Source organism: Trichosurus vulpecula, chromosome 2, assembly GCF_011100635.1.
Source record: "Trichosurus vulpecula isolate mTriVul1 chromosome 2, mTriVul1.pri, whole genome shotgun sequence".
Classification (NCBI taxonomy): Eukaryota; Metazoa; Chordata; class Mammalia; order Diprotodontia; family Phalangeridae; genus Trichosurus; species Trichosurus vulpecula.
The window spans coordinates 171,163,565-171,183,854 of NC_050574.1; the positions used below are offsets into that span (position 1 = coordinate 171,163,565).

Consider the following 20,290-nt stretch of genomic DNA (forward strand, 5'->3'; position numbering starts at 1 on the left):
CCCCCTCATTAAGAAGGCAAGCAGTTCAACGTAGGTTATACGTAGACAATCATGCAAAACATTTCCATATTAGTGGTGAAAGAAAACATGACAAAAAAAAACTCAAGTAAAGTAAAAAAGTATGCTTCAATCTGTATTCAGACACCATCAGTTCTTTCTCTGGGGATGGATAGCATTTGTCATCATAAGTCCTTCAGAGTTGTCTTGGATCATTGCATCGCTGAGAATATCTAAGTCATTCACCGTTAATTGCCTTACAATATTGCAGTTTGTTACTTTGAACACGGTACATTTCATTTTGCATCAGCTCTATATATGTCTTTGGAAGCTTTTCTCCTGCTTATAGTATTAGAGTATCCTGCACAATAGTGTTCCATCATAATCACACACCACAGTTTATTTAGCTGTTCCCCAATTGATGAGCATCCCTTCAGTTTCCAATTCTGTACCACCAGAAAAGAACTGCTATAAATATTTTTCTGTGTATGGGCCCTTTTTGTTTTTCATCTCTTTTGGGAATACAGACCTAGTAGTAGCATTGCTTGTTTTATAGCCCTTTGGGCCTAGTTCAAATTGCTCTACAGAATGGTTGAATCAGTTCACTAATGTCTCATTTTCCCACATCCCCATCATTTTCCTTTTCTGTCCTATTGATAGGTATGAAGTATAGTACCTCAGAATTATTTTAATTTGCATTTTCCCATCAATAGTAAGTTCTTTTCATATGGCTGTAGATAACTTTACTTTATCTGAAAACTGTTCATATCTTTTGATTAGAACACTTCTTCATATAACTATCAATAACTTTTTTTTTTCTGAAACCTGCCTGTTCATATTCTTTGACCATTTACTGATTGGGGAATAGCTTTTATTTTTAATTTTTTTTGTTCTTATTTGATAGTATTTTATTTTTTTCCAATTAGATGTAAAACCAATTTTCAAAATTCAGTTTTTGAAAGATTATGAGTTGCAAATTTTTCTCCCTCCCCCCTTCCCAAGACAGCAAGCAATCTGATATAGGTTATATATGTGCAGTAAAGTAAAACATTTTCACATTAGTCATGTTGTGAAAGAAGGAACAGAAAAAGGAAAAGAAACACATAAAAATGAAAGTGAAAATGGTATCCTTCAATCTATGTTCAGACTCCAGTTCTTTCTCTAGATACGGGTAGCATTTTCCATCATAGGTCTTAGAATAGTCTTGGATCATCGTATTGCTGACAAGAGCTAAGTCAAGCATCGTCGATCATTCCATAGTGTTCCTGTGTACAATGTTTTCCTGGTTCTTCTCACTTCACTCAGCATCGGTTCATGTAAGTCCAGGTTTTTCTGAAATCTGCCTGCTCATTTCTTATAGAACAATAGTGTTCCATTACATTCATATACCACAACTTGTTCAGCCGTTCCCCAATTCACGGGCATCTCCTCAGTTTCCAATTCTTTGCCACCACAGAAAGAGCTGCTATAAATATTTTTGTATGTAGAGGTTCGTTCTTTTTCTCTCTCTGTCCTCCCCCTCCCCCTCCCCCCCTTTTAAATGATCTCTTTGGCATACAGAGAGTGGCTTTTATTTTTATAAATTTGACTCGGTTCTTAAGATACTTGAGAAATGAAGCCTTTATCAGGGACACTTTCTGTAAAGATTTTTGATATATGTCTCAGTAAAATTCAGTTTCTCTTATCTCTTTTAATTAGATCCATTTTTACTTTTACTCTGTCTGAGATCATGCCTTTAAAAGTCCTTAAAAGTTCTGCTGAAGCATATTTGATTTTACTTTAGCCCTTTATTTTAACTTTTCTGTGTGTCTTTGTGTTTCAAACGTGTCTCTTGTAAACAACATATTGTTGGATTCTGGTTTGTAATCCATTCTGCTGTCTGCTTCCGTTTTATGGGTGAGCTCCTCCCATTCACATTCACAGTTACTATTACTAACTGTATTTCCCTGCATCCCATTTTCTTCTATTTCTCTTTTCTCTTTATTTTGTTCCTCCTCAAAAGTATTTTGCCTGTAACCACTGCCTCCTTTAATCTGTCTTTATTATCCCTCTCATTCTCTTTTCCCCTTTCTCAGCTATTTCCCTATTGAGTCTATTAGATTTCTATACCCAGCTGAGAGAGAGAGAGAGAGAGAGAGTGTGTGTGTAAGCTTTCCTCTTTGAACCAATTCCAATGATAAGTGAGGTTCAAGTATTGTCCCCATTTTCCTTTCCACTACTTCATCCTTTTGTGCCTTTTTTTATGTGATAAAAATTTCCCTGTTCTACTCCCTTCTCCCAGTGCATCCCTCTTTCTCTTTTTTTTTGGGGGGGGGGTTGGGGGTGGGGAGATAATCCCAATTGACTCATACCTGTGCCCTCTGTCTATGTTGGTTCCTAACTGCTCTAATAATGATAAAGTTCTTAGAAGTTACAAGTTATCATCTTCCAATATAGGAATTTAAATAGTTTAAACATTAAGTCCCTTATGATTTCTATTTTCTCAGTGTCCTTTAGATAATATCACTTCAGCTGTGGTGCCCAGACATTTTCTATTAGGTGTTTTTTGAAGATGTTATCATAAGTATATTTTTGTGCTTTTCCCCAAACTTTTGGTTCTCTTTTTATAATTTCTTGCATCACTCTCATTTCTTTTCTTAATTTTTCCTCTACCAATCTTATCTCTTTAACTCTTCCAGGAATTTTGCTGCCCTTGGGTCTAATTAGCAAGTTTCTTTGAGACATTGCTTCTAGATGTTATCACATTTCTTTCCTGAGTTTATATCTTGGACTTCCCTGCCACCACAATAGTTTTTTATGGTGAATTTCTTTCTTTTTTTTTCTTGCTCTTTGCCCATTTTTCCAACCTATTTCTTGACTGTACTTTATGTTAAAGTTGGGATCTACTCACCTGGGGTTGGGGAGCCACTGCCCCAACTTCAGGCTTTTTTCACCCGGCTGTTTTCAGAGCTAGTTCTGGGGGTCTGCAAGTTTTCAGTGCTTCTTCCAAGGTGGTATGATCCCAGGAGAGGTATGGTCTTTCCCCAGGGAAGGCTTATGATCTCCTGCAATCACAAAGGTTAGCACTCCTCTTGGCCCTGGAATTGTGACCAGGTCCCCTGTTCTCCTGCAACCAGTAGTGCTAGTGCTTCTGCTGGCCCTGAAACTTTGACCAGGACTCCTGCTCCCTTGTGACTAACCACAAGCACTCCTCTGCACCCTGTAACTGTGATCCAGAACTGTTTATGGACAATAGTTACCAATGAACACCAGTTGCACCCAGTGTCAGCAAAGGGTCCCCTGCAATCCCAGACCAGTCGTCCAACTCTCTTACTATCTCTTAGTTCGGGGCTCCTAAAGCTACTTACGCTGTTGTAGCCATCTCACTGTGTTCCATGCTGGTGCCCACACCGGTATCACAGGGCTCTCCTACTAACCTCCTAAGTTGTCTTAGGCTGGAAAAATGTCTTATGTTGGCTCTGCTGCTCCAAAGTTTGATTTGAGGCATTATTTTAAAATATTGTGTAAGTATTGTTTGAGAGGGAGTGTTGGGAGAGTTCAGCTGCCTGTACTTAAACGTCTTGGATGGGGTGTCATCACTTTTTTGATAGGTTTAAATTTCTTCTACTGAATTACACATTCATATCCTTGGACCAGTTATCAATTTGAGAGTTCAGAGAGTACACTCTTGTTTAGCAGAACCCTTATGGTAGATGCCTCATGCATTTAGATGAAGACTTAGAAGCCTCCCTTAAAATAGGGAGTATGCAGTTTGAGACTTCAGCCAGGAAGAACTTTTAACTATGAACCAGTCTAACAGGCTGTGTTAGTGTTTCCACATCAGTCCCTCCCTCCTACACGGGCCACTTCTAAGACCCGCCATGAAGGTCATAAAGGGAAGAAAAAAATAAAAGCTTTTCCAGCTAACCAATAGGGACATTCCTGGGAAGGGCTGACCTCACATCCAGAGAACTTTGATGGATGGTGTCAGCTGACCCTAGGAGAATACTTAGGATTTGTTGGTTATTTGACATCAAAGAAATCTAGGAAGTCAATATCCCTATCTTTCCAATTCTGTCATAAACTGGGATAGATTTTTGGGGTCTGCTTAGTTTATAATTCCTATGCAGTGGTGTCCTGGAGTTTCAGAGTTCCATTTTCAGCTCAGTGAGTGATTGTGCCATATAGAGAACAGGTTTTGATAAAATTGCATTGTTATTCAAGTCTATGTGTACTTGGATTTTTTTTTCCTAATATGGGGTGGGGTAGGGTAAGGGACAGCTCATAGGCCAGTGTGGTGAAAGACCATTGACTTTGACCCCACAGACCTGAGTTCTAAATTCTCACATTAGTCAGCGTAATAGGCATTAGTTAACAGTGGGAACTTTATAGATCTCAGCTTCCTTAGTGTCGAAATTGGGGGAGGGGAGGGTCTAAATGGACTATGAAGTTTTCTCATTCTCACCCAAGTGTTACCCAATCAGTATTAAAACCATAGAGTCTTGTCTCAACTAGCATAATCTCCTGAATGAGCCTTCCTTCCCCTACATATGGACCAATCTGCTGAATAACTACATTGTGGCTTTTTATATTTAACTAGCCAATCACTATACAAATGTATGTAACATATTTAATGAATATGCATCCTCCAGGAAAATCTGATTGCTTTACCTTAAGCCAGTTGCTATACTGATACCCAATAGCACAGCTGCCTTGCTTCCTACTTCCCAAATCTGGTGAGAGAAGTTTATTCATCTACCGGTAGTTTCTGTTTCTATGACTCATGCCCTGACCTCACAGGAATGTGGCCCCTCCACCCTTTGCCAGTCTCAGGTGCCTACAGATTTCTCAGCTGAGTTTTCCCATCTGTAACTGTTAACAAGCCAGAGTTCTAGCAGGTGTTCAAATCAGATCACGTGGATCATCAGTACTCTGCAGGCCAATTGCTTAGATTTCAGTTACCAGGATAGGAAATTTTCACTAGTTGTGAAACTCAAACTAGTTTGGATTGAGACATTAAGAGAACATAAATGAGTGGACCAGGCTCAAGGATTCTCTTCCATGGGAACAGTCTCTATTTGAAGCTATATTAAATTAATTGAGAGGGCCAGGGAATAAGGGGATAAGAAATTCATACAATTTTAGACCTAGAAGGATTTTAAACTATCATTCAATTGCCTAATTTGGAAGATACAACTTTTTGGTCCACATTTTCTTTAAACTTGCCTAAGATATGATTAGAATCATGCTGTACAGCACCCTGAGTAACAACCATTTCCCCTCCTTAATTCCAAGTTCTAGAGCTGGGAATGATCATCTTTCTCCTCTCCTTAACTTTCAGGGCTCAGAGTGAGCCAACGCACTGATTTAGTTAAATGCTGCCCAAAAGGTTACCTGCTATTGCTCAATGCACTAGGTTGAGAGCAGGGATATCTTCACTTTTGTCTTTGAGTTGGTTTCTTAGGAGGAAGAGGTAGAAGATGGTAGGTGTGTGTGAAACAAAAATGGTAGCAAGTCAGGAAGAGTCTTTAGGGAAACCAGTTAGGTTGTCATTAATGAGTAAGTATATTTGGATAACATATATCCTCTTAAATATATGTGCATCCCAGAGAATATCTGGTAGCAGCAAACAACCACTGGGCCAACATTAGTTGGGTCCGGAGGAGGTTTAGGGAACTGGAGCTCTTGGTTTCATAGACAAATGGTTGGACCCATCATGGAAGAATCACCTAACACAAATGAGGAAACCATGCTTGATTCATCAGTTTGCTGTTTTTTGTGGGGGGAGGGAATCGGCATAGGGATAAAGAAAAATTACAAGATCTGATTTATTTTTACTTTGAAAAAGCCTTTGAGAAATTGGATGGCCATTGATTCAGAGAAAAAAAAAATTTGGGTTATGGTCAAGAAACAAAGGTAGGAATAGAAGATCTTCCCCCTTCCTCCCCCCAGCCCCCACTTTCAGTCCTCATGTTCATCACTGGGTCCACTTTTGCTTTGAAATCTTTCAAGTCCTTTCCAAGCTGCCCCACCCGTTTTAGCTATAATTGGAGCACAGCGATAGTTACCTGCCTTTTGTTCCTGTTTCCATTCCCTCTGTTTTGAACTGTATTGCTCACTAGACCACTTTTTTGTAAGTGCTCTTAGATTCCAGTTTATGAATGTGGTTCAAAAATTACCAGATGCTCTCCCCAACCCCCAAGCTCCAAGACTAAAAAGGATAGCATCGGCACAATTGAGGAGATAGTGAAGAGGGCCTGCAAATGTTTGACAAATTCCCACAACATCTTTGTGGGTAAGATGGTACAGTGAAGACTCGAGTGTAGCTTTAGAACTAGAAGGGAATGTGGAGATCAGCTAGTCAGTCAGACCCCTCTCATTTTACAGATGAAGAATTGGAGACCCAGATAATTCAAGTGACTTTGCTGAGGTCAAATGTAGGGAGCCCCAGAAGCAGTTTCTCCCTCCTTTTTCCTCTACTGGGGAATGGGACAGGTACACAGATATGTAAATATCAGATATTTTGAGGAAAAGATACTAGCAACTAAGTAGATGACAAAGGCTTCTCATGGGCGGCAGCATCCGAGCTGAGTCTTGCAGGAATCTAAGGATTATGGGAAGAGAGTGCGTTCTAGGCATATGAGATAGCTTGTTCAAAGGCAAAGGAAGAACATGGAATTTCTCTCTTTTTTGGGCAATTAGGGTTAAGTGACTTGCCCAGGGTCACACAGCTAGTGAGTATCTGAGGTCACATTTGAATGAGGGCCAGTGCTCTGTACACTATGGTGCCACGTAGCTGCCTCAGAAGAGGGAATATCAACTTCAGACGGTAGCATAGACCAGTTTAGTTGTAAATGTGGAGTAGCACATGAAGGAGGGTCAAACGAGATGTCCAGAAAGGTCAGCTAAAACCAGATTGCAAAGGGCTTTATGTGCAAAATCTAAGGAGTTGGTATTTTATCCAAGTGGTGATAGTAAGCTGCTGAAGAATCTTGAGCAGGAGAATGATAACAGAGTCAGATATAATATGGAGTGAGGTCATACAGGGTCAGATCTGTGCTTTAAGAAGATTGTCTTGGTAGACATTAAAAGATGAATTGGAAAAAGGGGAGACTTGGAAGAAAAGAACAATTAAAAGGCTGTTAAAATAATCCAGGTGAGAGGTGATGGGGTAGCCATGTTAGAAGAGAATAGGGGATAGATGGAAGAGAGTTAAGTGGTAAAGTCCTGTACTGAGGTTCAAAAAAATCAACTTGTAAGTACCAGATGGGGAAATATGCCTAGACAATAGTCATATGAAAATGACCTGGGGTTCAGAGTGTCCTCACAAGCTCAGCATAAGTCAATAGTATGGCAGAGACATTAGAGAGGCTCATGCAATCTTTAGTTCTATTTGTAGATGCATGTAAAGTGGAAGGGTGATAATTTGACTGGTTTCTATCCTAGCCCTGGTCAGACCACACTTGCAGTATTGTGTTCTGTTCTGTGTCCCACATTTTAGGAGAGACAAATTGGAATTGGCAATGTTACAGAATGGATAAAGAGCTGGCCTCAGAGTCAGGAAAACCTTTGTTCCCAGGGTGATCCTCAGCAAGTCACAACTTCGCAACGTCTTGGGCAACTCTTAATGATAGGTAGCACTTATATAACATCTTCAAGTTCACAAAATGCTTTACAAACATTATCTCATTTTATCCTCACAACAACCCTGAGAGGTAGGTACTACTATGATCCTCATTTGACACAAGAGGAAACTAAGGCAGACAGATTAAGTCACACAGCTAGTAAGTGTCTGAGTCAGAACTGCAACTCAGGTCTTCTCCAGGTGCCGTGTGCTTGCTATCCACCGGACCCCCAGCTTCCTGGTATTCGTAGTGAGTTTCCTCATGAAGAGTTTGTAAGTCCCTTCCAACAAGTGGTTAAAATGCATTCAGAAGAAGTTCACAGAAGGAATAACATTCAATACAACGAGGATCCTAGAAAACTTGGGGGCACATTCAATTTAATACGGCATCTTTTTGTCATAGCAAGTACTTGGAAATAAAATGGGTGCCCATTGACTGGAAAAAGGCTAAGCAAAGTTATCTGAAGGTGGAATATAACTGCAGCATAAGAAACAACAAATAATGAGGAATTCAGGAGACATGGAAAGACTGATGTGAAGCAAAAAAAAAAATGGAATCAGAGCAACAGCTAACATTTATGTAACTATATGTGAGACAATCTGCTAAGACTTTACAATGGTTAATTCTCACTTGATCCTCCCAACAGCCCTGGAACGTAGGTGCTGTTATTAGGCCCATTTTACCGATGATGAAACCAAGGCAAATAGGGGTTAAGTGACTTGCCCAGGGTCACACAGCTAATAAGTGTTTGAAGCCAGCTTTAAACTCGGGTCTTCCAGACTCCAGACCCAGTGCTCAATGCACTATGGCGCCACCTAGCTGCAATGATAGAGCAGAATAACAATATAATGCAATAATACAAATAAAAAGAATAAAAGGCAGGTGGTTGTAGACTAACTGAATTGCTCAAACTTGGGTCTTGGAGGACAGATGATGTAATACTCTTCCCTCCATTCAGTAGAAAGGTAGGGATCTATGGATATAGAAAATTGCATATGCCACCAGAGACAGTTGCTATGTTGGTTGGTTTTACTTAATTGATTGTTTTTCTTATAAGAAAAGGTTCTGTGCAGTGGGGTATATTGGGAAATAAGTGTGGCAAAAAAAAAAATCTTAAAAAATCTACTAAACGCTCTACTTAAACATGTCCAAAATAGAACTGCTTTTCTGTTTTCCTAAACCCTCCCCTGACCTACCTTCCCTATTACTATAGAGGCATGCACCCTCCTCTCAATCCCTCAGGCTCAGTCCAGGGCCATCCTGGACACCTCACTATCTCTCACTGCCTCCCTTCCCCCCTATCCACTCTGTTGCCGAGACCTGCCCATTTCACCTCCCAAATATGCTTCCTCCCTCCTCTGATATCGCTGCCACTCTCGTGCTAGTGGTGGGTCAGCCCGCCTCAAGTCTCTCCCTGCTCCAATCCACCCTCCCTTGAGCCACCAAAGTGATCTTCCTAAAATACAAGTCCAACTATGTCACACACCCCACCCCCCCACTCAACAAAGTCCAGCGGCTCCCTATTGCCTCCAACAACAAATACAAATATTGTTTGTCATTCGAAGCCTTTCATACCCTACCTCCCTTCTACCTTTCCAGTCTTCTTACACCTTACTCCTTAACACATACTCTTTGATCCAGTAGTACTGGCCTTCTGGCTGTTCTAAAAACAAGACACTTCATTTCTCAGCTCCTCGCACTATCTCAGGCTGTCCCCCATGCCTGGAACACTCCCTCCTCTGCTGACCTCTCTGTCTTCCTTTAAAGTCCCAATGAAAGTCCCACATTCTACAGGAAGTAAGTCTTCCCTAACCTCTCTTAATTACAGTCATTTTCCTTGTTGAATTATGCTTGCTATGTATATATTTGTTTTCATGTTTGTTTCCTGCATTAGATTGTAAGCTTCTTGAGGACAAGGACTGGTTTTTTTGTATCCCTAGTGCTTAGCATAGTGCCTGGCATATAGTAAGTGCTTAATAATTTTTTTTGATTGATACCTTTATTAAGCACCCTTATCTTCAAGTCATTGTACTAGGTCCTGGAGAAAGGTATAGAAATGATTAAGATACAATCCTTCCTCTATAGGGCAAGGCCAAAAAAACCCCAAAGCAATAAAAACCAGAAGTCACATGAGTCGTCAGAAACCAGGAAATCCACAGGGACCAGTGGGCAGGACAAGACAAGGAAACGAATAAGGCAGCAGGTATAAGGAAGGCACCAATCCCACAGAAACCTTTGAAACTGAGGCAGCCTGCCAGGATATGATCACTGTCTTCAAGTAGTTAAGGAACTCTCTATGCGTGCGTGCGTGCGTGCGTGTGTGTGTATGTGTGTGTGTGTGTGTGTCTGTGTGTGTGTGTGTGTGTCTGTGTGTGTATTAGATTGATTAGATTTCTTCTGCTTGGCCCCAAAGGCAAAAGTAGGAGCAATGAGTACAAGTTATAAGGAAGTCGATTTTGGTTACAATTGTTCAGTTCGCCCTGACTCAGACCAGTTCCTGGGTAGTTTAGGTGTTGGAACAAAATGAGACACTCATAGATTGGCACCCAGTTAAGAAAAGGAGATTGACTTAGCCATAGCAGGAGATGGGTGCTTAACAAGGACAGGCATTGAGGACATTTCTAGTTGATTTGGCCGAGCATGTCTTCCTTGCCTACGACCTGCCTATCATTTTACACCAGCCAAGCATCAGAGAGCAACAGGAGCTTTTTGTGACTGCTTTGATATTCAGGTGACCAGAAGGTTATGTCCAAAGCCTGAGCCAACCAGGTGTCCAGGATGGTCTCAATACCTTTTTAAAGAAAAACTAGCCTAACTTGCATGGGGCAGGAGTTAGGATATTGCTTAGTGCTATGCTGGTAAACATTTTCATGTTTCAGGCTCTCTGGGAAAAAAAAAAGTATGTTGGCACATTTAAGAGTTTGATCTGCGTTATAGCATTCTCTCTATCACTTTAAGTCTGGGAGATCAACAACAAAATAAATCAGGCTCTGATTTGTAGTGTTTGCCAATTTCTTTTTAAAAAATAATTTTTACTTTTCAACATTCACTTTTTAAAGATTTTGAGTTCTACATTTTCCTCCCTCCCTAAGATGGCATGCAATCCAATATAGGCTATACATGTACAATCATATTAAACATATTTCCACATTAGTCATGCTGTGAAGGAAGAATCAGAACAAAAGGAAAAAACCATAAGAAAGAAAAAAACACCAAAAAAAAAGAGAGAAAATGGTATGCTTTGATTTGTATTCAGACTCCATAGCTCTTTCTTTAGATGTGGATAGCATTTTCCATCATGAGTCTTTTGGAATTGTCTTAGATCATTGTATGACTGAGAAGAGCTAAGTCTATCAAAATAGATCATTACACACTGTGGCTGTTACTGTGTACAATGTTCTCCTGGTTCTGTTCACTTCACTCAGCATCAGTTTCATGTAAGTCTTTCTAAGTTTTTCTGAAATCCTTCTGCTTATTATTTCTTATAGCACAATAGTATTTCTTATTTTCCCTTTTAAATTATTTATTTTCAGTTTACAAGATTCAGTTCCACAAGCTTTTGAGTTCCAAATTTTCTTCCCCTTCCTCTCCTCCCTCTCCCCCAAAGATGGCATGTAATCTAAGTTCTACATATATATTCATGTTAAACTTATTTTCATATTAGTCATGTTGCAAAGAAGAATTATAACAAATGGAACAAAAAGAAGGAACAAAACAACAACGACAAAAGAGAAAACAAATAGTTTGCTTCAATCTGCATTCAGACTCTGTAATTCTTTCTCTGGATGTGGACAGCATTTTCCAACATGAGTCTTTTGGAGTTGTCTTAGAACCTTGCATTGCTGAGAAGAGCCAAGTCTACCAAAGTCAGTCATTGCACAAGGTGACTGTAATTGTGTACAATGTTCTCCTGGTTCTGCTCCCCTCCCTCAGCATCAGTCCACACAAGTTTTTCCAGGCTTTTCTCAAATCCATCTGCTCATCATTTCTTATAGCACAATAGTATTTCATTACATTCATATACCATAACTTGTTCAGCCATCCCCCAGTGGATAGGCATCCCCTCAATTTTCAGTTCTTTGCCATCACAAAAAGAGCTTCTATAAAGATTTTTGTACATGTGAGTCCTTTTCCCTTTTTTATGATCTCTTTGGGATACAGAGCATAGTGGTATTGCTGGATCAAAAGGTACGGACAGTTTTATAGCCCTTTGGGCATAGTTCCAAATTGCTCTCCAGAGTGGTTGTATCAGTTCACAACTCCACCAACAATACATTAGTGTTCCAATTTTTCCACATTTTCTCCAACATTTACTATTTTCCTGCTTTGTCATGTTAGCCAATGTGGTAGGTGTGAGGTGGTACCTCAGAGTTATTTTGATTCGCATTACTCTGATCGATAGTGATTTAGAGCATTTTTTCATATAACTATAGATAGCTTTAGTTTCTTCATCTGAAAACTGACTGTTCCTATCCTTTGACCATTTATCAATTGGGGAATGACTTGTATTCTTATAAATTTGACTCAGTTCTCTATATATTTGAGAAATGAAGCATTTATTAGAGATCCTGGCTGTAAAAATTGTTTCCCAGCTTTCTGCTTTCCTTCTAATCTTGGGTGCATTTGTTTTGTTTGTTATTTGTCCATTTCTAAGTTGTGAATGCTCCCAATTAAAAATTTAACAATTAGCTCTTGAAAGTTGATATAAACTGGGCTACTATAGCACTGATATTATTCCTATCATAAATGAGTAGGATTTGGATAGGTGGAAAGAAGGATCCCATAGGCAGTTGAGGTAGCACTAGGTTACCTCTAAGGCCCTTTCCACCTCAATATTCTACAATTCTATGAAATATAATGTAATAGTAACACAGGCCAAAGCCTCAACACCCTAGCCTGGGTGCTCAAGACTCCTTACAATCTATCCCCAACTTTTATTTCCAGCTTTGTCTTCTACATGTTCTTGATGTAACTCCTCCCTTTAACCAAACTGCCTTGATTGCTGAGCTTCCCCTCTGAGTTTACTCGAGCCATTGCCTTATAGCCTCCTTCTCAACCCATTAAAATCTTGCCCATCCTTCAAGGCCCAACTTAAGAAGGCCCTTCTCCATGAAGTCTTCTCAAACATTTCCAACTCGTGATCTCTCCCTCCTCTGAACTCACAGCACTCATTATCTGTGGTAGTTTATTTGGGAATTAATCATGCATAATTTTGTGGCAGCTCTTGTATTATTTTTATTCCTATCAAATCCTCTATTATTTATGTTTTATACTAGATATTAAGGCTCTTTTTTCACTTAATAGTATTTTATTTTTTTCCAATTACATGTAAACATATTTTTCAACATTCATTTTTTTAAGATTTTGAGTTCTAAATTTTTCTCCCTTCCCTCCCCTCTCCCCAAGACAGCAAGCAATCTGATATAGGCTATATACATACAATCATATTAAACATATTTCCACATTAGTCATATTGTGAAAGAAGAATCAGAACAAAAGGGAAAAACTATAAGAATAAAAAAAACAAACAAACAAAAAATGAAAATAATACGCTTTGATCTGCATTCAGACTCCATAGTTCTTTCTCTGGATATAGATAGCATTTTCCATCATGAGTCTTTTGGAATTGTCTTGGATCATTGTATTGCTGAGAAGAGCTAAGTCTATCATAATTAATCATCACACAGTGTTGCTGTTACTGTGTACAATGTTCTCCTGGTTCTGCTCACTTCACTCAGCATCAGTTCATGTAAACCTTTCCAGGTTTTTTTTTGAAATCTGCCTGCTCATCATTTCTTATAGAACAATAGTATTCCATTACCTTCATATACCACAACTTGTTCAGCCATTCCCTCTTAATGGGCATCCCCTCAGTTTCCAATTCTTTGCCACTACAAAAAGAGCTGTTATAAATATTTTTGTACATGTAGGTTCTTTTCCCTTTTTTGTGATCTCTTTGGGATACAGAGAGTGGCTTTTATTTTTATAAATTTGACTCAGTTCCTTAGATACTTGAGAAATGAGGCCTTTATCAGAAATACTTGCTGTAAAATTATTTGATATTCATTGTTTACAATACATTTTAGCAAAATGTAGTTTCCCTGACTCTCTCTCTCTCTCTCTCTCTCTCTCTCTCTCTCTCTCTCTCTCTTTCTCTCTCTCTGTCTCCCTCCCTCCCTCCAACCTCCCTCCCTCTCCTTCTCCTTTTCTCTCTTTCCCCCCTCTCTTTCTCCTCTATCTCCTCTTTCTCTTTCTTACTGTCTCTCTTCTCTCTTTTTCCTTCTCTCTCTCTCTCTCTCTCTATCTCTTTCTGCCTGTCTCTGTGTATCTATCTGTCTCTGGGTCTTTCTGTTTCTCTCACATGGGTGCTCACGCATGCACACGCGCACACGCACACACACACACAAACACATCTCCCTCACCTCACACCTACTAGTTTCTTCTCTGTTGTCTATAGATATGTCTCCCCAATCCTTAAAAAAGGACCCTCACTATATCATACCATCCCTACCAACTTTCATATCTTTCCTCTCTTCTGCTAGATTCCTTGAAGAAAGTCATTTACACTCAATGCCTCTACTTCTTCCTCTTCTCTCTGGCTTCTTACCCCCTCATTCAAGTGACAAACTCTTCTTCAGGTTACCAATGATCTAACTGCCAGATCTAATGGCTCATTCTCAATGCTCTTCCTTGTTGATTTCTCTGCAGCTTTTGATGTTTTTGATTGCCTTCCCTTCCCAGACACTCTCTTCTCTTTGGGCTTTTGTGAGAGGTTCTCCTCCTGCATATTCCACCATTCCTTCTGTGTCTCATTCTCCAACTCTTCATCTTTCTCATGCCCACTAAAGGTGGCACAGTGGATAGAGTGCTAGACCTAGAGTCAGGAAGACCTGAGTTCAAATCTAGCCTCAGACATATGCTAGCTATATGACCCTAGGCTAATCACTTCACCTCTGCCTCGTTTTTTTAGCTGTACAATGAGACTTGTAAGAGAATTTACCTCATAGAGTTGTTATGAAAATCAAGCGAGATATTTGCAAAGGGCTTAGCACAGTGCCTGGTACATAGTAGGTGTTTAATAAATGCTTGTTCCTTCCCTCCCCTCCCACTAATGTGGACGTTCCTCTTGGGCCCTCTTTTCTCCCTACGTTCTCTTACTTGGTGACCTCCTCCGTTCCCATGGGCTCGATTACCCAGTTACTAATTCTATCCAGATATTTCCCAAATCTAAATATCCAGCCTAGTTACTTTTCCTGAGCTCCATTTGTGCATTACCAACTGTTTACTAGACACGGTCACCTGGATGACCTGCAGGTATCTCAAACAGAACAAGACCAAAACAGAACTCATTATTCTTTCCTCTAAATCTGCTCCTCTTCTAAACTTCTATGCTACCATTGTGGGCATCACCATCTATCTAGTCCCCCAGGTTCCCAAGACAGAAGACAACCTACAGCCAGTCAATGGTCAAGTCACATCAATTTTACCTCTAAACCATTTCTCTAATCTATTCCACTCCACCCAACCCCCAAACTCCAGTCACAAAGCTATCACCCTAGTTCAGGTTCTTATCACCTCTCACCTGGACTATAACAATAGGCTTCTAATTAATCTTCCTCCCTCAAGTTTCTGCTCACTATAATCTGTTCTCCATGGAGCTGCCAAAGGGATTTTTCTAAAGCAGGGCTGTCCAATCTTAGGTTATCTTAGGGCTGCATTAAAATAAAATAGTTATTCGAGGGCCACACCCAGAATAAAAAATACAGTACATAATAGAAAGTGGGGGAAGGTGAAGCGCGAAAGTAAACACAAAACAACAAAGCTACAACACAACAGCATAAAGGCGGTGCATACTGACTAATCTGCCAGGTACAGAGGAAATGCATCCCGCAGATCAACTGAAAATTCCATGAGATATCTTCTGTCCCTAATACTGCTTAAAAACACCAAAGAAAATGAACACCAACGAGATTGTTTATTAGGGATGGAATTTAAAAATCTAATATGCATTCCATGCAAATTATTATTTATTTTTTCGCTCACGAAAATTAAAACCCACACGTCCCCGTCCCCCCCCCCCAACCCTGCATAAAATCGCACTGTGGGTCACATGCAGCCTGCGGGCCATATTTTGGACAGCCTTGTTCTAAAGCATAAATTTGATCATGTCACAGACTTTCCCCCCTTCAACTCAATAAACTCCAGAAGCTCAATATTACCTCCAGCATCAAAAATAAACCCCTTTGTTATTCAAAGTTTTTTTTTAAAAAACACCCTGGCTGCTTCCTACCTTTCCAGTCTTCTTAAACACTATTCCCCTTTATCTACTCCATAGTTCAGTCATTCTGGCCTAATCCATTCCTCACACATGACCCTCCATCTCCTGTCTTCATACCTTTGTCCTGTGTTTGAGTTGTTATCTTTCCTTCTACCTTTTAGAATCCCTGGTTTCCTTCACGTCTCTGTTTAAATGCAGCATTCTGCAGGAGGTCTTTCCAGATTCCTCCGGTTACCAGGGTGTTCCCTATGGTTACATTATCTATTCTGTATATATCTTATATATACTTATTTATGTGTGTAACAACCTATTTGGGGCTACTCTCCCAATTTGCATTTTGGTTGAGTCTCTAGGATCCATTTCACCCAACTATATACCAACAAAACTAAATAAAATGGATAAATATTTATAAAAATATTAATTGCCTAGTTTAATAGAACAGGAAATAGAATCCTTAAACAATCCTATTGTAGAAAAAGGAATTAAACAAACCATAAACAAACTACCAAAGGAAAAAAACCCTAGATAACTGGATAAAACCCTGAATAAAAAAAACTGGATAAGAAATAGAGTGGTTGATCAATGGAATAAATGAGGTACATAATATATAATATGCAATAAATATGCATAATATATAAAAGCAAATGAGCACACTAACCTGGTGTTTGATAAATCCAAAGATCCCAGTTATTGGGACAAGAATTCACTATTCGACAAAAACTATCAGGAAAACTGAAAAGTAGCCTGGCTGAAACTAGCGACATCTGACGCCATATACTGATATAAGCTCAAAATGAGTACATGATTTAAACATAAAGAGTGACATCATAACCAAATTCAGTGGTGCATGGAAGAAATTATCTGTCAGATCTGTGGGGGAAGATTTCATGATCAAACAAGATAGAGAAGTTCACAGGAGGCAAAAATGGATAATTTTGATTACATAAAATTAAAAAGGTTTTGTATAAATAAAACCAAATGCAGCTAAAATTAGAAGAAAACTAGGAAATATCTTTGCTGTAAATTTCTCAGATAAAGGTCTCATTTTTCAAATATTTTGGGGATTGCATCAAATTTAATTTCTTTTTTTTTTTAGAGGAGAAGGCAGGGCAATTGGGGTTAAGTGACTTGCCCAAGGTCACACAGCTAGTAAATGTGTCAAGTGTCTGAGGCCTCATTTGAACTCAGGTACCCCTGACTCCAGGGCCAGTGCTCTACTCACTGTGCCACCTAGCTGCCCCTTTTTCTAATTTCCTTTTTTTTTTTTTATTGAGTCAAATTTAGAAGAATAAGAGCCATCCTCCAATTGATAAATAGTCAAAGGGTATGAATAGGCAGTTTTCAGAGGGAGAAATCCAAACTATTAATAGCCATATAAAAATGTTTTAAATCACTAATAATTAGAAAGTAAAAATTAAAACAACTCTGAGGTATCACTTCACATTCATCGGATTAGCTAAGAGGACAGAAAAAGAAAATAACAAATACAGGAGGGGATGGTGGAAAATAGGTACCCTAATGCATTGTTGATAGAGCTGTGAACTAGTTCAACCAGTCTAGAAAACAATTTGGAACTCTGCTCAAAAAAGCTATTAAACTGTTCACTGCTACTAGATCTTTACCTCAAAGAGATCAAAGAAAGAGGAAATGGACCCATATGGACAAAAATATTGGTAGCAGCAATTTTGGTGGTGGCAAAGAGTTGAAAACTGTGGGGATGCCCATCAATTGGAGAATGAACATATAAGTTATGGCATGTGAATGTAATGGGATACTATTGCCCTGTAAATGATGTAGGGGAATGGTTTCAGAAAAATCTGGGAAGACTTGTATGAACTGATGCAAAGTGAAGTGAGTAAAACCAGAATAACAGCAATATTATGAAGACAATTAATTTCAAAAGACTAAGTAACTCTGATCAACAAGATGACCAAACTCAATTCCAAAAGACTGATGTTATCCACCTCAAAATAGAGAACTCATTGAATCAGAGCCAAGATTGAAACATATTCTTCTTTCTTTCTTTTGGACATGGTTAATGTTTTTAATGACTATACATATATGTAATTTTTTTTACCTTCTTCATCGTTGAGGGAAGGTAGAGGAGGGAATTTGAAACTGAAAATAAAATTGAATTTAAAAAAAATGTCAGGAGTGGGGAGGAAAGAAGATGGGGCAAGGGAGGAATAGGAAAGGAGAAGGAGGAAGGGAGATGAGAACCTCTCCTCTATAAGAGCAATTCCCTCTCAGGTCCTGCCCCAGCTCCCAAAATGAAATTCTCCACTTCTGCACTGCTCAACTGTGGAAATGTCTCCAGCTTTTTAGTTTCCAAAAATGTGGTTAGCTGGTTTGGTCTGCTAATCAGCTGTTTCTTTCTTGACCCAATCAAAGAGGTTCACCAGGCTTAAACCATCTTGTATATATACATTGAAAACTTCACATGTGTGACTATATTATGTGATTACATTAACTGACTTGAGGGAGACTCATAGCTACATTTCCTTCCGTAGACATGTCTCCTCCATTAGAATGTGAGCTCCTTGGGGGTGGGGTTTATTTTTGGTTTTGTACCCCCAGTTCTTAGAGCAGTACCTTGCAGTGTTTTATTAATGCAATGCTTATTTATTAACTAAATACTCCACATGAGGTTTATAATGGTGTCTAAACTCTGTTAAGTCTGACACTGCTGATCATTTTCCTACTTCTTGCAATTCTTGAAAGAGGGAGGAAAAACTGAAATTACATTTTTTTTGAGAGTCAACAAAACTGCTTTATTAACTCAGAATGCTGGGATATTATGAATCACACCTGCATGAAAGCAAACGCTAACATTTTCCTCATATATATATATATATATATATATATATATACAGAAACTGAAATTACATTGATTTGAAATACTGAAAGTGGATACAAAAAGGCTTCAACAATGCAGACTATCAAGTGTGTTGTTGTGGGTGATGGCGCCATTGGTAAGACATGTCTTCTGATTTCATCTACAACAAACAAATTGGCATCTGAACATGTACCAATGGTATTTGACAACTATGCAGTCACAGTTGTGATTGGTGAAGAACCATATACTCTTGGACTGTTTGGTACTGCAGGACAGGAAGATTGTGACAGATTACGACCCCTCAGGTATCCACAGATAGATGTGTTTCTTGTCTGTTTTTCAATGGTATCCCCATCCTCATTTGAAAATGTGAAAGAAAAGTGGGTACCAGAGATTACTCACCACTATCCAAAGACTCCTTTCTTGCTTGTTGGGACCCAAATTGATCTCAGAGATGACCCTTCTACTATTGAGAAACTTGCCAAGAACTAACAGAAGCCCATCACTCCAGAGTGCTGAAAAGCTGGCCGGAGACCTGAAGACCGTCAAATATGTGGAGTGTTATGTGCTCACATAGAAGGGCCTGAAGAATGTATTTGATGAGGTGATACTGGCTGCTCTGGAACCTCTGGAACCAAAGAAAATCCTCGGGGTGTGTGCTGCTATGAACAGCCCTCCAGAGCCCCCTCTGCAAAGCTGGTGCGGGCATCATACTAAAAGCAATATTAAATCAAACTAAAGAGAAATTAAGATTCATTTTTGCAATAATGACTAGTTAATTTTGAGTAATTACATAGTGTCAGAAAACTGATCAGCACTAGTTTTTATTTTTGTTTACTGTTTCTATTTTTTTTTTGTTTAAAAAGCAAGGCATGTTTTTGATGACTGTAACAAACTAATTTTAGGCTCAAAACTTTTGAAGGTGCTCCCTGGTGCCAACCTGGCAAGTAATCTGGGACTTCTTAGTTTTTTTCTGTTTTTTGCGGGGGGGGTGGTATTATGTTTTGGGGGGGGGTGTTTTTTTAAACCTGTTAGCCAACGGATGGGTTTTTTTTTTGAGGGGGTGTGGTTTGGAGGGGAGGAAAGAGGTTGGATTCTACTTCCCAGATCTGGTTCAGGAAACAGATAATCCCCTTCAGGTGCTCTTTAGGAAGGATTATAGGGAATGCATCCCCTCAATAACTTATACTCATTTTTGAAAGTTGCCTTTTTGTTCTCCACTCTGAGTAAGGTCCAATGTTTAATGAAGCCATCCCAAGTGGGGTGAAGCATGAATTGCCCCTTCTCTCCCTCCCCCTACTATGGGTTGCACTGTATTGTTGACTATGATATTGAGATTTGCCAGTTTCAGCTTTTGAGGTTAAGGTTCAAACTTTATTCATCAGGAAGTGAAGAAAAGCCTGTACCTTTGGAACCACAAAAGATGGGTTTAGGTTAGAATTTTAAGAGGAAAACTCTTATTTTGTTTCCTTGCCACTCCTGGTTTAATCTATTGAGCCAAGATGTGCAGTTTATTATGGTCATGAAACACAGGCAATGAACCTGGTGTGTTGAGAAGAAAGGTTAACAGGAGTG

General features: G+C 39.3%; 1 pseudogene; it reads left to right on the top strand.

Moving 5' to 3' along the window:
* The first annotated feature begins 18,808 nt into the window (after positions 1 to 18,808).
* LOC118838473 lies at positions 18,809 to 19,383 on the top strand (annotated as a pseudogene).
* The last annotated feature ends 907 nt before the right edge of the window (positions 19,384 to 20,290 follow it).